This window comes from Pelobates fuscus, chromosome 8, assembly GCF_036172605.1.
Source record: "Pelobates fuscus isolate aPelFus1 chromosome 8, aPelFus1.pri, whole genome shotgun sequence".
In the NCBI taxonomy this organism is placed as follows: domain Eukaryota; kingdom Metazoa; phylum Chordata; class Amphibia; order Anura; family Pelobatidae; genus Pelobates; species Pelobates fuscus.
Genome location: NC_086324.1, coordinates 156,991,144 through 157,004,649, shown reverse-complemented (window position 1 = coordinate 157,004,649; position 13,506 = coordinate 156,991,144). Strand labels below are relative to the sequence as shown.

The following is a 13,506-nucleotide window of genomic DNA, read 5'->3' as shown; positions in this document are numbered from 1 at the left end:
ATGTGGCACAATGACATTACTTTGCAGAAGCATGGAATAACAAAAACAACAGATTGAAATCAGTGCATTTGAGAAAGCAAGCAGTAGCCTATGCATAAGTGCCAATTCACAAATTTAAGAACTTGATATACCTGCCTTAGTCAGAAGAAGATTAAAGGGACACTCCAGGCACCCAGACCACTTCTGCCCATTGGAGTGGTCTGGGTGCCAACTCCCACTACTCTTAACCCTGCAAATGTAATTATTGCAGTTTTTTTATAAACTGCAATAATTACCTTGCAGGGTTATCTCCACCTCTGGTGGCTGTCTACTAGACAGCCACTAGAGGGCACTTCCTGGTTCCTAGCACACGAAACCTGTGCTAGAGCGTCGCTGGACGTCCTCACGCTGTGTGAGGACCTCAAGCGTCGCTCATTTCCCCATAGGAATGCATTGAAATGCATTTTCAATGCTTTCCTATGGGGAGCGCTAATGCGCATGCGCAGCATTGCCACGCATGCGCATTAGGTCTCCCCGGCCAGTGGGCGGGATCAGTCTCGCCCACCGGCCGACGCAGTCAGAAGGAGAAGCGGCGCCGAGGGAGAAGCAGTGACGTGGGGCATCGTCACTGCCTCAGGTAAGTTACTGAAGGGATTGTTTTCCTGGCATTGGAGTTTCCCTTTAAGGTTTCTCAGGGCCCTAGGTGTGTTGCGTGTGTAATGGCTGAGTGTTTTATGTGTGTGCATGAGACTGAATGTTTGTGTGGAGGAGGCCGAGACCTGTATGAACGGGAGACTAAATGTGCCTGTGTGTGCCTGTTAAGTGTTGCATGTGTGGTGGCTGAAATTTGTTTGTGTGTGTGTGTAGGGGGATCTGAGTGTGTCTGAGAGTTGTTTATGTGTGTGGTGTCTGAGTGTGTGTAAGTTGTTCTTCTGCCCCCCTCCTGTTGTCCTTGATGATCCAGTGGAGGACACTGGTTTGGACTGGTTCCCTGGTGATCCGGTGGTGGGTGAGCTGGAAGCAGGATGCCTGGCGATCCAGTGGAGGTGCTTTGTTATCTGCATCAAAATGGGTGCAGGTCACTTCAAGAGCTCCCTTACAGTTCCAATGTTACTCAATGGCTGGCTGCTGTACTCTGAGTCATTGAGAAGTGCCATTGGACTGCAAGCTCTTAAAGTGATCTGCACCTGATACTGGTTTTAAATCATGGTGCTCCCTTGAGCAGTTGAGGGAGCTCAGTGCCGAGTAGGGTTATCTTTTCATCTCTCTGTTGGCTCAGGGAGACACTCTTACAGTCAGGTCCTGAACTCCAGCCCCAGACAGGGCCACCTTATATAACATTTATAGTCTCAATTGATCAGTGATTGAAGAGTTAGGTCTCAGCTTTCCAAGGTAGAATGTATAATAAAGATGGAATCATCACATCCTAAGTGAGTACTGTTCTCCTTCCAAAGCCGGGTAGAGATGTAGAGACTTTGGCATCTAATTGGCCAATCTTCAACTTAACCATTGTAACCGCTGGCGGTTCCCTTATTTACCACTATAATGTCTTAAAGCATAGAACTTAGTAGGGCTAACCATACAGATATCTTAGCCATAATTTTATATAGTTAGTAAGAGATCCTCTATTTAACATATGTAAATAATTGAGAATATAATATAAAATAAGGATTGTCTTGGAAGCAATAGTTTTGTCTTTTAGATATTGATTATATAAAAATATAAATATAGACATATAAAATCCATTATAGCAGAGTTTATAAGATGAAATTAAATGCTTGCAAATATCATTAATAGGTTAACATACCCTTCTGAACATGTCATCATGTCAGCCTCTCAGTCATTTTAAGATGGAGCAGCGTCTGTCTCCAAGTCTCTCCTCCGTTTCTTAACATTTAATAGTACACTTATTTATACCTTAAGTGTCGTCATTTTAGAGTCACCATAGTTCATATATGAAAAAGTAACTTGTCTACTTTAAATCAATTTAGGACCTCCCTTAATTTGGCAAAGATACAAGGCAATAACAAAAGGGTGCATACGTCATGGAAATTTTCCTGACTTAGTTCAAGATGGCATCTTAAAGTCTGAATAGCTTATCTGTTGTTTATACTAAGTCGTAAGTGCACAGTCGTGGGAGATTCCCGGATTTGGGGAAGTTCCATTAACTTGGGGTTACCACAGTATATTGTGTACTGAAAGAGTCGTAGCATAGCCTTGAAGCTTGTTTATGCATTATTGTTATTGTAATTCGTCTGGGACAAAATGGCGCAAACATTATGCACTGAGGTTATTGCTTAACCCCTTAAGGACCAAACTTCTGGAATAAAAGGGAATCATGACATGTCACACATGTCATGTGTCCTTAAGGGGTTAAAGAAACATCTATGAAAAACAATATGTTCCATTTCTAACACCTTGTCAACTTGCAATATCTCTTAAAGACAAAGTACACAGTTTAAGTTTCATTCTAAAACGTGTAATATTTGCATTTGTCCATAACACCATGATCTTAAGATCCTCACTAAAATTATTGCACTCAGAGTGCAATCTTGTCTTCCCAACATGCTCACAACTCACCAGCTATGCTCTGTGATGGAACGGCAGGCGTTTATGGGGGTCTGGATGGTGTTGGCGGCTGTGATTGGCGCTACTTGGGGGTGGACTGGCTCTGCTTCCCCTTTGCTCATCAATCTTGGCAACATCTGATTTGTGTTTTAAAACTACACTAATTTGGACACCTACTTGTAACTTTTATTAAAAATATACATCACAACAGAGCCTGCCTCGTCCCTCTCACCCCTCCTTGGCCTGGTTGGGACCTTTCATGATCTGGCGGGACTCAAGATCAGCTGGAATAAATCTAGTGCACTTCACTTGGGAAGGTAATCTCCTTCTCCTGTTCCAAATTGTGAGTACATCCCTTATACTTCCTCCACGTCCTCATACTCATTATTGCTGCTGTGGGGCGCAAAACTATCCTTCAGGTCTGGAACCAGCTGAGTACACCACCTTTGAATTTTTTCTTAACTAAACTCAGTTTTCTATAAAAGTGCTCTGCGTGTAAAAATAGGCGCTTAAACAGGTACCAGTAATGTCAATTTCTTAGCAGCTACCACACTGATGTGGAAATCTCTCCTATTCACTAAAGTATAAACACAGTGAAGTAAGGAGGTTGGAAGGTGATATCCACCACCAATCTCCTAAGTGGAGTGCTAGTAAAACACACTTATCCCTAATATACAACTGAAGTAAAAATCAGTCCAATATTGAATTTAGGGGAGGAAAAAAAGGGAGAAAAAAAATTGAATGGTGTAGTATGTGCGGTACAGAAAAGTGGTAAAAAAATATATATAAATAAACAAACTCACAACAATTGAAACAAATGCAGGACTTGCTCTAATCACGATTGCTTTGGCATTTTAAGGTGACACTTTCCCTCTTCTTTATATTTCTTATTAAGCTGAAAAAAGCACAAAGAAAATAGCTCCTAGTGTAGTATATCAGGAACCAAAAATACTTTTATACCAGATGAATATTGCTCACCATAGAAATAGGCAATAAGGGAAACCTAGCTCTAGGTATCAATGCTGCTACCCCACTATAGGTGGGTAACCCTTCTTTACAGTCTGCAGATGGAGTAAATAGCCAGTAGCACTAAAAATCCAATCACATAAATTTATTAATACATGAAAAAAAAAGTAAAACAAAATATAAATCAATGAGAAATATCAAATAAATGTCCAAAAGGCTTCTTGAAGTCCTCCAAGACGCGTTTCACCCTTTCCTCAGTCTTTCTCAATTGGAGACTGTTTAACGTGGACTGGCTGAACACTTTAACTAATAAAGAAACCTTAGCAAAAATGTTCCTCAAGTCATGGACATTTTATATCCCTACCTTGGATTCTTCCTTCCAATCAAAGATCATGGCTACCCTGGAGTACACGGCATGGTTCTTGGCGGATTGGGCCATGACCCTCAACAAAATACATCTCATGGCACCAATTATTTGTATCTCTACACATTACCTTCTTGTTTTTGGGTGGGTTGGGTATCCTGTAAACTGACAAAATTATATATATTTTTTAGATTTATAGTATTTCCGGTTTGGTAGCCCATTTCTCCGTCCAACTTCCCAAACCAAGTTTCTCCTTTTTTCCTCCCTATGTTCAAATTTGAGATACCAATCTCATCAGAGGTCATCAACTCTCCCAACGCATTTGTCTAAAGCAGAAATTATTTTATTTTTCATATGGGGGGAGGAGGAATTGGACAGGTCAGGAAGTGGTCTTTTGTTGAAGGATTTTTAACTACCATTTCCTTTAAATTTTTAAGATTATATTTACAAAAATGTGTCTGGAGTAGCAATTGTATTCTGTTGAACTCGGTGGTCTTGTTTATTATTATATATATCAGTACATATTATTTTCTGTATGCTGTCAGTGTATGTGATGATATCTGGAATACCTAATACAAATGTTTCAAAAAATAAAATAAATGGAATCTTCGCTATCATTTTAGAATATTGCAGCTGTAGTTTAACTACTGAGTATTTGTTATTCACATCACTACCAGGAATTGTAAATTCATAAAATAAAATTCTAATTGCATTTGTCTTGGAATTGCATTTGTCCTGGAATTTGTAGCGGTACTTACGCGGTCCTCGTGCCGGCCGTGGTCCTCCGCTTGAGTACTCCTGCCTCCAGGCGAGCCACGTGCAGCTCGAACACTCCTGGCTCCTGGCAGGCCGCGCGCGCCGAACGTTCTGATTGGGCGCTTGGCCCGTACAGTATTAAGAAAGCTGCTCGCATAATTAGCACCTTCTTAAAGGGGAAATGGGAGCCTAACCTCACGGTTGGCTCCCATTGGCCCACGTCATTCCGGCGCCCTCATTCACGCAAATTTTTGGGCACAGGCATGACAAATGAAACACAGGATTATTTAACTTTACCTCGCCCTAGATACTGTGCCCGATTCTGCTTTCTGTTCCCAGTACCCTTTAGTGCGTTTCTTGAGTTATTTTATTGTATTGTATTATATTCTGGTATTGACTTTGGCTTTGTTTCCTGACTCTGAGTTTCTCTTTAACCCTTGCCTGTCTTGTTTGCCCATCTGACTGATTACCGTGTACCTGACTTTGGCTAAGTTCTCGTTTTTGCTTTCTCTCTGTTACCGTGACCACGGGTTTTATTGTGACTACGCTTTACTCTCTGTCTAACATTAAGCTCGGCCACTCTAAGGCCCGGTAATACATTTATTTACTTTGTCTGTCCCTTGCTATCCTAAACTTTGCTGTTAGGGTTATACCTCATGGCAGAATTATATTTACAGATAAGATGACACATTTCCCAAAAATGCAGTTAGCTCATGATCTCTGATGAATGCCGGGCTTAAATTTCATCTGGATAATTGCATCTGGAATTTCCCCATCAAGAAGGAAATTTAATTTGGGCCAAAAAAACACATTCTAAGATTGGTAACAAATTACAATTCTGTCCATTACTGGAGATCCAGATTCTTAACATTACAACTCTTGTTTGTCATGTTTTCTTTTATTGTGTGTGTTTTAAGTAGTATAAATATTAAGCCAACTTGCTACTAAGGTAGGAATGTTTAATTTGGTGAGCCATTATGGTATATAGCATCTCTCTAACTCAGATGAACAAAGTTTAATTTCAAAGCAATATGGCACAGATAATTTCTTTGATAGTGCCTGCTAGACTGAAAGCTCCCACTTAAAGGAACACTATAGTGCTGGAATATATATTTAGGTCTCCAGCTCCCCTCTTCGTGGAGTTAAAAGGTTTTAAAATGACCTTTTCTCCTTTACTGCATCGGTCTTGTTGTGACTGGCCCCTCCTCCATTGCTGAGAACATCAGTCTTGATGATCTCAGCCAATCCAATGCTCTCCAACAGAATTGCATTGGGAGGCTATTGCACACCTGCACAATTGGCATCTCCTCATAGAGACGCAGAGCATTGAGACGTTGAACGTAGGTGCCGCACACACGTAGGAAGCACATCTAGTGCAGCAATGAGATAGGAAGCACCTCCAGTGGTGGTCTGAATGACAGCCGCTAGACGTGTTACTAAGTAGTAATATAAACTCTGCCTTTTCTCTGAAAAGACAATGTTTACATTTAAAGAGCCTGCAAGGACAGGCTAAAGACCCCAAAACCAAGTAAAGCTGTATTTATACTGGTGACTATAGTGCCCATTTAAGATCAATGGTTAAGAAAATATATATCCAATTATGTGGATTGACACTAATTTATTGAGGTCAAAATTAATTATTTAGACTCAGACATTTATAATATTTATAAAGGATAGAAAACAGAAAAGCTGGTGGGGTATGTTTGTATGTTAACCATGAATTAAAGTCAAATATTAAGCTAGTGGAATATTGAAATAAACTCAAAAAAACAAAAGCACATGGGGTATACTAAAACATATAATTTAGAAAAAAAGCCAATTTCTATAAGTTAAGGGAAGCTTTACAATATATTGATTGCAATAAACTCTTGAGTGGAAAGAACACTGAGGATAAATAGAATATCTTCCAACAAATATTAGAAAGGTACATTTCTCAGGATGTACCATTGGGTAATAAATATATAAGAAACAAATTGACACCAATGTGGCTTAGTGGAAAAGTGAATCAAGAAATTAAAAATAAGAAAAGGGTGTTTAAAGCATTTAAATCGGACAAATCAGAGGCATCCTATAAAACAGGAGTAGGGAACCTTCGACCCTCCAGATGTTTTGGACTACATCTCCCTTGATGCTTTGCCAGCATTATGGCTGCAAGAGCATTATGGGAGATGTAGTCAAAAACATCTGGAGGGCCAAAAATTCCCCACCCCTGCTATAAAATGTATAAGGAAGCCAATAATGTGTGCAAAAAGGCGATTAGATTTGCCAAACGTCAAAATGAAAAAAGGATAGTCAAAGAGAGCAAAACCAACCCCAAAGCATTTTTTAAGTACATCAATTCTAAAAAAAACAAAAAATGAAAGTGTAGGTACACTGAAAACCGGAATGGGTGTGTTAGTTAATGAAGACTAGGAAAAGGCAGAAATTTTAAATAACTATTTCTCCTCTGCATATATTAAAGAAGAACCTATGGCAATAGCTATGCAAATGATTGCTGCAAAAAACGTGCAGAAAAATTGTAATTGGCTAACTCAAGACAAGTTGTTGCAGCAACTAAAGAAAGTTAATATAAACAAAGCTCCAGGGCCTGACGGTATTCATCCATGAGTACTTAACCCCTTAACACCGCAGCCAAATGTACAAGTTGTGAACGAAACAAAATGTAAACAAAACCTGGCATTTGCGCTATATGTCTGTCAAACCGTAATTCACCTCTTTCATATTAAATGCACCCCCCTTATTATATATAATTTTATTCATGGGAAACAGGGCTTTCATTTAATATCAAATATTTAGCTATGAAACATAATTTAATATGAAAAACATGGGAGAAAATAAGATTTTTTTTTATTTTTTTAGTTCTACATGACATTTTAACTGTCAATGTCATAATACTGTTTGCTTTTACTGCAATAAAATACACATATTTGCATTCAGCAAAGTCTCACGTGTAAAACAGTACCCCCTATGTACAGGTTTTATGGTGTTTTGGGAAGTTACAGGGTCAAATATAGCGTGTTACATTTGAAATTGAAATTTGTCAGATTGGTTACGTTGCCTTTGAGACTGTATAGTAGCCCAGGAAATAAATTTACACCCATAATGGCATACCATTTGCAATAGTAGACGACCCAAGGTATTGCAAATGGGGTATGTCCAGTCTTTTTTAGTAGCCATTTGGTCACAAACACTGGCCAAAGTTAGCGTTAGTATTTGTTTGTGTGTGAAAAATGCAAAAAACGCCAATTTTGGCCAGTGTTTGTGACTAAGTGGCTACTAAAAAAGACTGGACATACCCCATTTGCAATACCTTGGGTTGTCTACTATTGCAAATAGTATGCCATCATAGGGGTAATTTTCATTCTTGGGCTACCATAGGGTCATAAAGGCAACGTAAGCAATCTGGCAAATTTTAATGTGAAAAAAATGAAACACAAGCCTTATATTTGACGCTGTAATTTTTGAAAACACCATAAAACCTGTACATGAGGGGTACTGTTGTACTCGGGAGACTTCGCTGAACACAAATATTTGTGTTTCAAAACAGTAAAAAGTATTGCAGCAGTAATATCGTCCGTGTAAGTGCTGTTTGTGCGTGAAAAATGCAAAAAACGTCACTTTTACTGGCAATATCATCGTTGTAATACATTATACTGTTTTGAAACACTAATATTTGTGTTCAGCGAAGTCTCCCGAGTAAAACAGTACCCCCCATGTACAGGTTTTATGGTGTCTTGGAAAGTTATAGGGTTAAATATAGTGCTAGCAAATTAAATTCCTTATACTTTCGGCATGGGTTGTCAGGCAGGTCCCGCTAATTGTAATTAATTAGGATACCTAATTATGTAAAATTATTACATAAATATATGTGTAGAATTAATATATGTATATATATACATATGTGTATATATACGTATATATATATATATATTTTTTTTATATTTTTATTTATATATAGGTATATATATAGTGATATATACGTATATATTTATGTATATAGATATATATATTATTTCGTTCTACGTGTATTTTGATATAAATATATATATATTAATATCACAATAAAGTTAGAACGAAATAAAACACATCTATATATTTTTTAATATTTTATCTTTAATTATTTTTTTTATTTAATTTTTTTACGTATTTACATATTTTTTTTTATATTATTTATAAATATATATATAACAATAATTATATATATATTTAATCAGTATCAGTCTACGTGTAATTTGATATTAATATATATATATAATTATATATATATTAATATTAAAATACACCTAGACCAGGGGTAGGCAACCTTCGGCTCTCCAGATGTTTTGGACTACATCTCCCATAATGCTTTTACAGCCATATTGCTGGCAAAGCATCAAGGGAGATGTAGTCCACAACATCTGGAGAGCCGAAGGTTGCCTACCCCTGACCTAGACTGTGTATGTGTGTATATGTGTATATATATACTTAGATCATATATATATAATATATATATATGATCTAAGTATATATATATATTTTTTTTTTTACACTTTTAACATTATTTTATTTGATTTCCAGCCAGCAGGGGGACCAACTGTCATTACAGTTGGTCCCCCTGCTGGCAATGCCTGAGCCAGCTATACCGGCCATGTGATTGTGAGGTCCTCGCAAGGACCTCACTCTCACATGACCGGGAGGGACCGGAGGAGGAAGATCTGCCGCGGGGGAGCTCCCTGGGAGTCCCCCCAACCGCGATCGCCGGCGTGGGACCACCGGCGACCGGGTAAGTTAAAAAAAAACGGCGGGCGTATATTTACGTCCTGCGGCGTTTAGAGCCGCTTTTAAAAGGACGTAAATATACGCCCGCCGGACTTAAAGGGTTAAGGAACGAAGTGTGGAAATAAGTGAACCTCTGTTTTTATAATTTTTCAAGATTCTTTTCTTTCAGGAAGTGTTCCGGAGGATTAGAGGAAGGTGCGTGTGGTTCCTATATTTAAAAAGAGTTTGAAATTCTTGCCTGGAAATTATAGACCTGTGAGCTTACCTTCTGTGGCTGGGAAAGTATTTGAAAGGTTATTAAGGGATAATATTCAAGAATTCCTTGAGAAGAAGGTTATCAGCAAAAATCAGCACGGGTTTATGAAGCACATATCATGTCAAACTAACTTGATTGCATTCTACGAAGAAGTAAGAAGTATAGATCAGGGTGTTACAGTGGATGTGAACTATTTGGATTTTGCCAAGGCGTTTGTACAGTTCCCACAATAGATCAGTGTTCAAACTCAAAGAAATTGGTCTAGATGAAAATTTTTGTTCTTGGGTAAAACATTGGCTAAAAAATAGAGTACAAAGAGTTGTCATTAATGGTACATTTTCAACCTGGACATGAGTGGTAAGTGGTGTCCCTCATTGTTCTGTTCTGGGACCCCTTCTATTCAACATGTTTATGAATGATCTTGAAGACAGCATTGAAAGTCATGTTTAGTGTTTTCAGATGACACAAAACTTTGTAAAGTAATACAATGTGAGAACGATATTAGTTTGCTGCAGAGGGATTTAGATAGACTGGGGGACTGGGTACTCAAATGGCGGATGAAATTTAATGTAGAAAAATGCAAAGTTATGCACTTTGGCGTAAAGAATGCACAAGCAATGTATACCCTTAATGGAAGTGAATAAGGGATAACACACGAGAAGTGCTTTGGAATTGTTATAGACAACAAACTATGCAACATCAATAAGCAGTGGCTAAGGCCAGTATGGTATTGTCATGCATGAAAAAGAGCATTCATTCTCGGGATGAGAATATAATTTTGCCTCTTTATAAGTCGCTGGTAAGACCACATCTTGAATATGCTGTACAGTTTTGTGCACCTGTTCTAAAGAAGGGTATTATTGCACTAGAAAGAGTGCAGAGGCGGGCTACAAAATTAATAAAAGGAATGGAACATTTTAGCTATGAAGAAAGGTTAACAAATTTAAATCGCTTTAGTTTAGAAAAACGTTGCAATAACAAGGAAACCTGTACATGAGGGGTACTGTTATACTCGGGAGACTTTGCTGAACACAAATATTAGTGTTTCAAAACAGTAAAACGTATCACAACAATTATATCATCCGTGTAAGTGCAAAACATTTAACTGTCATTGACGATATCGTCGTTGTAATACATTTTACGGTTTCGAAACACTAATATTTGTGTTCAGCGAAGTCTTCCGAGTAAAACAGTATCCCCCATGTACAGGTTTTATGGTGTCTTGGAAAGTTACAGGGTTAAATATAGTGCTAGCAAATTAAATTCCCTGAACTTTCTCCCTGGATTGTCAGGCAGGTCCTGCAAATTGTAATTAATAAAATGACCTAATTATGTAAAATTATTACATAAATATATACGTAGAATTATTATATATATACGTGTGTATATATATGTGTATATATATATATATATATGTATATAATTTTTTTCAATGATTTTTATTTATATATAGGTATATATAGTGATATATATGTATATACTTATGTATATAGATATATATATTATTTCATTCTATTTTGTTTCGTTCTACATGTATTTTGATATCAATATAAATATATATTAATTTTAAAATACAGTTAGAACGAAATTACACATGTATATATATTTTTTATTTATTTATTTTTAATATTTTTTTAATTTTATTTTTTAACGTATTTACATATTTATTTATTTTTTATTATATATAAATATATATAAAATGAAAATTATATATACATTTAATCAATATCATTGTATGTGTACTTTGATATTAATATATATATATATATAATTATATATATATTAATATTAAAATACACGTAGACAGTGTATGTATATTTATGTGTATGTGTGTATATGTGTATATATACTTAGATCATATATATAATAAATATATATATGATCTAAGTATATATAATTAAATTTTCAACTGTTTTAAACTTTTTTTTTTTCAGACAGCAGGGGGAGTACCTTTCATTACAGGCACTCCCCTGCTGGCAGTGCCTTGGACGGCTATGCCGTCCATGTGATCGCGGGGTCCTCGCGATCACATGACCCAGGGGGGCGAAGAGGACGGAGGGGGACTCCCTGGTCTCCCAGGTGAGTCTCCATACCGCGATCGCTGGCGTGGGATCGCCGGCGACCGGGTAAGTACATAAGATCGCAGGGACGTTCTATGCCGCCCTGCGGCTTTTAGAGCCACCAAAATAAGGATGGCATAGAACGCCCTGCGGTCTTAAGGGGTTAAACTAATAACACACAAAGAATGAAATGTTGCCATGTTTTTATTGAACACACCATGTAAACATTCACAGTACAGGTGGAAAAAGTATGTGAACCCTTGGATTTAATAACTGGTTGAACCTCCTTTGGCAGCAATAACTTCAACCAAATGTTTCCTGTAGTTGCAGATCAGACGTGCACAACGGTCAGGAGTAATTCTTGACCATTTCTCTTTACAGAACTGTTTCAGTTCAGCAATATTCTTGGGATGTCTGGTGTGAATCGCTTTCTTGAGGTCATGCCACAGCATCTCAATCGGGTTGAGGTCAGGACTCTGACTGGGCCACTTCAGAAGGCGTATTTTCTTCTGTTTAAGCCATTCTGTTGTTGATTTACTTCTATGCTTTGGGTCATTGTCCTGTTGCAACACCCATCTTCTGTTGAGCTTCAGCTGGTAGACAGATGGCCTTAAGTTCTCCTGCAAAATGTCTTGATAAACTTGGGAATTCATTTTTCCTTCGATGATAGCAATCCGTCCAGGCCCTGACGCAGCAAAGCAGCCCCAAACCATGATGCCCTCACCACCATACTTCACAGTTGGGATGAGGTTTTGAAGTTGGTGTGCTGTGCCTCTTTTTCGCCACACATAGTGTTGTGTGTTTCTTCCAAACAACTCAACTTCAGTTTCATCTGTCCACAGAATATGTTGCCAGTACTGCTGTGGAACATCCAGGTGCTCTTGTGCAAACTGTAAACGTGCAGCAATGTTTTGTTTGGACAGCAGTGGCTTCCTCTGTGGTATCCTCCGATGAAATCCATTCTTGTTTAGTGTTTTACGTATTGTAGATTCGCTAACAGGGATGTTAGCATTTGCCAGTGACTTTTGTAAGTCTTTAGCTGACACTCTAGGATTCTTCTTCACCTCATTGAGCAGTCTGCGCTGTGCTCTTGCAGTCATCTTTACAGGACGGCCACTCCTAGGGAGAGTAGCAGCAGTGCTGAACTTTCTCCATTTATAGACAATTTGTCTTACCGTGGACTGATGAACAGCAAGGCTTTTGGAGATACTTTTATAACCCTTTCCAGCTTTATGCAAGTCAGCAATTCTTAATCGTACGTCTTCTGAGAGCTCTTTTGTGCGAGGCATCATTCACATCAGGCAATGCTTCTTGTGAAAAGCAAACCCAGAACTGGTGTGTGTTTTTTTTACAAGGCAGGGCAGCTGTAACAGACACCTCCAATCTCATCTCATTGATTGGACTCCAGTTGGCTGACAACTCACTCCAATTAGCTCTTGGAGATGTCATTAGTCTAGGGGTTCACATACTTTTTCCACCTGCACTGTGAATGTTTACATGGTGTGTTCAATTAAAGCATGGTAACATTTATTTCTTTGTGTGTTATTAGTTTAAGCAGACTGTGATTGCCTATTGTTGTGACTTAGATGATGATCAGATCACATTTTATGACCAATTTGTGCAGAAATCAATATCATTCCAAAGGGTTCACATACTTTTTCTTGCAACTGTAGATGAAATTGATATTTCTAATGCAGAAGTTTACAAAAATGGCACCTCAGAGGGGATATGATAACATTATACAAATATATCCGGGGCCGATACAAACCATTGTGTGGAAATCTATCCACAAACAGGAC

General features: G+C 38.0%; 1 long non-coding RNA gene across 1 annotated transcript in view; it reads right to left on the bottom strand.

Moving 5' to 3' along the window:
• The window catches only part of LOC134571854 (uncharacterized), a 618,817-nt gene that overhangs the window by 406,811 nt on the left and 198,500 nt on the right, over window positions 1-13,506 (bottom strand). The gene's annotated exons all lie outside the window — the stretch shown is intronic.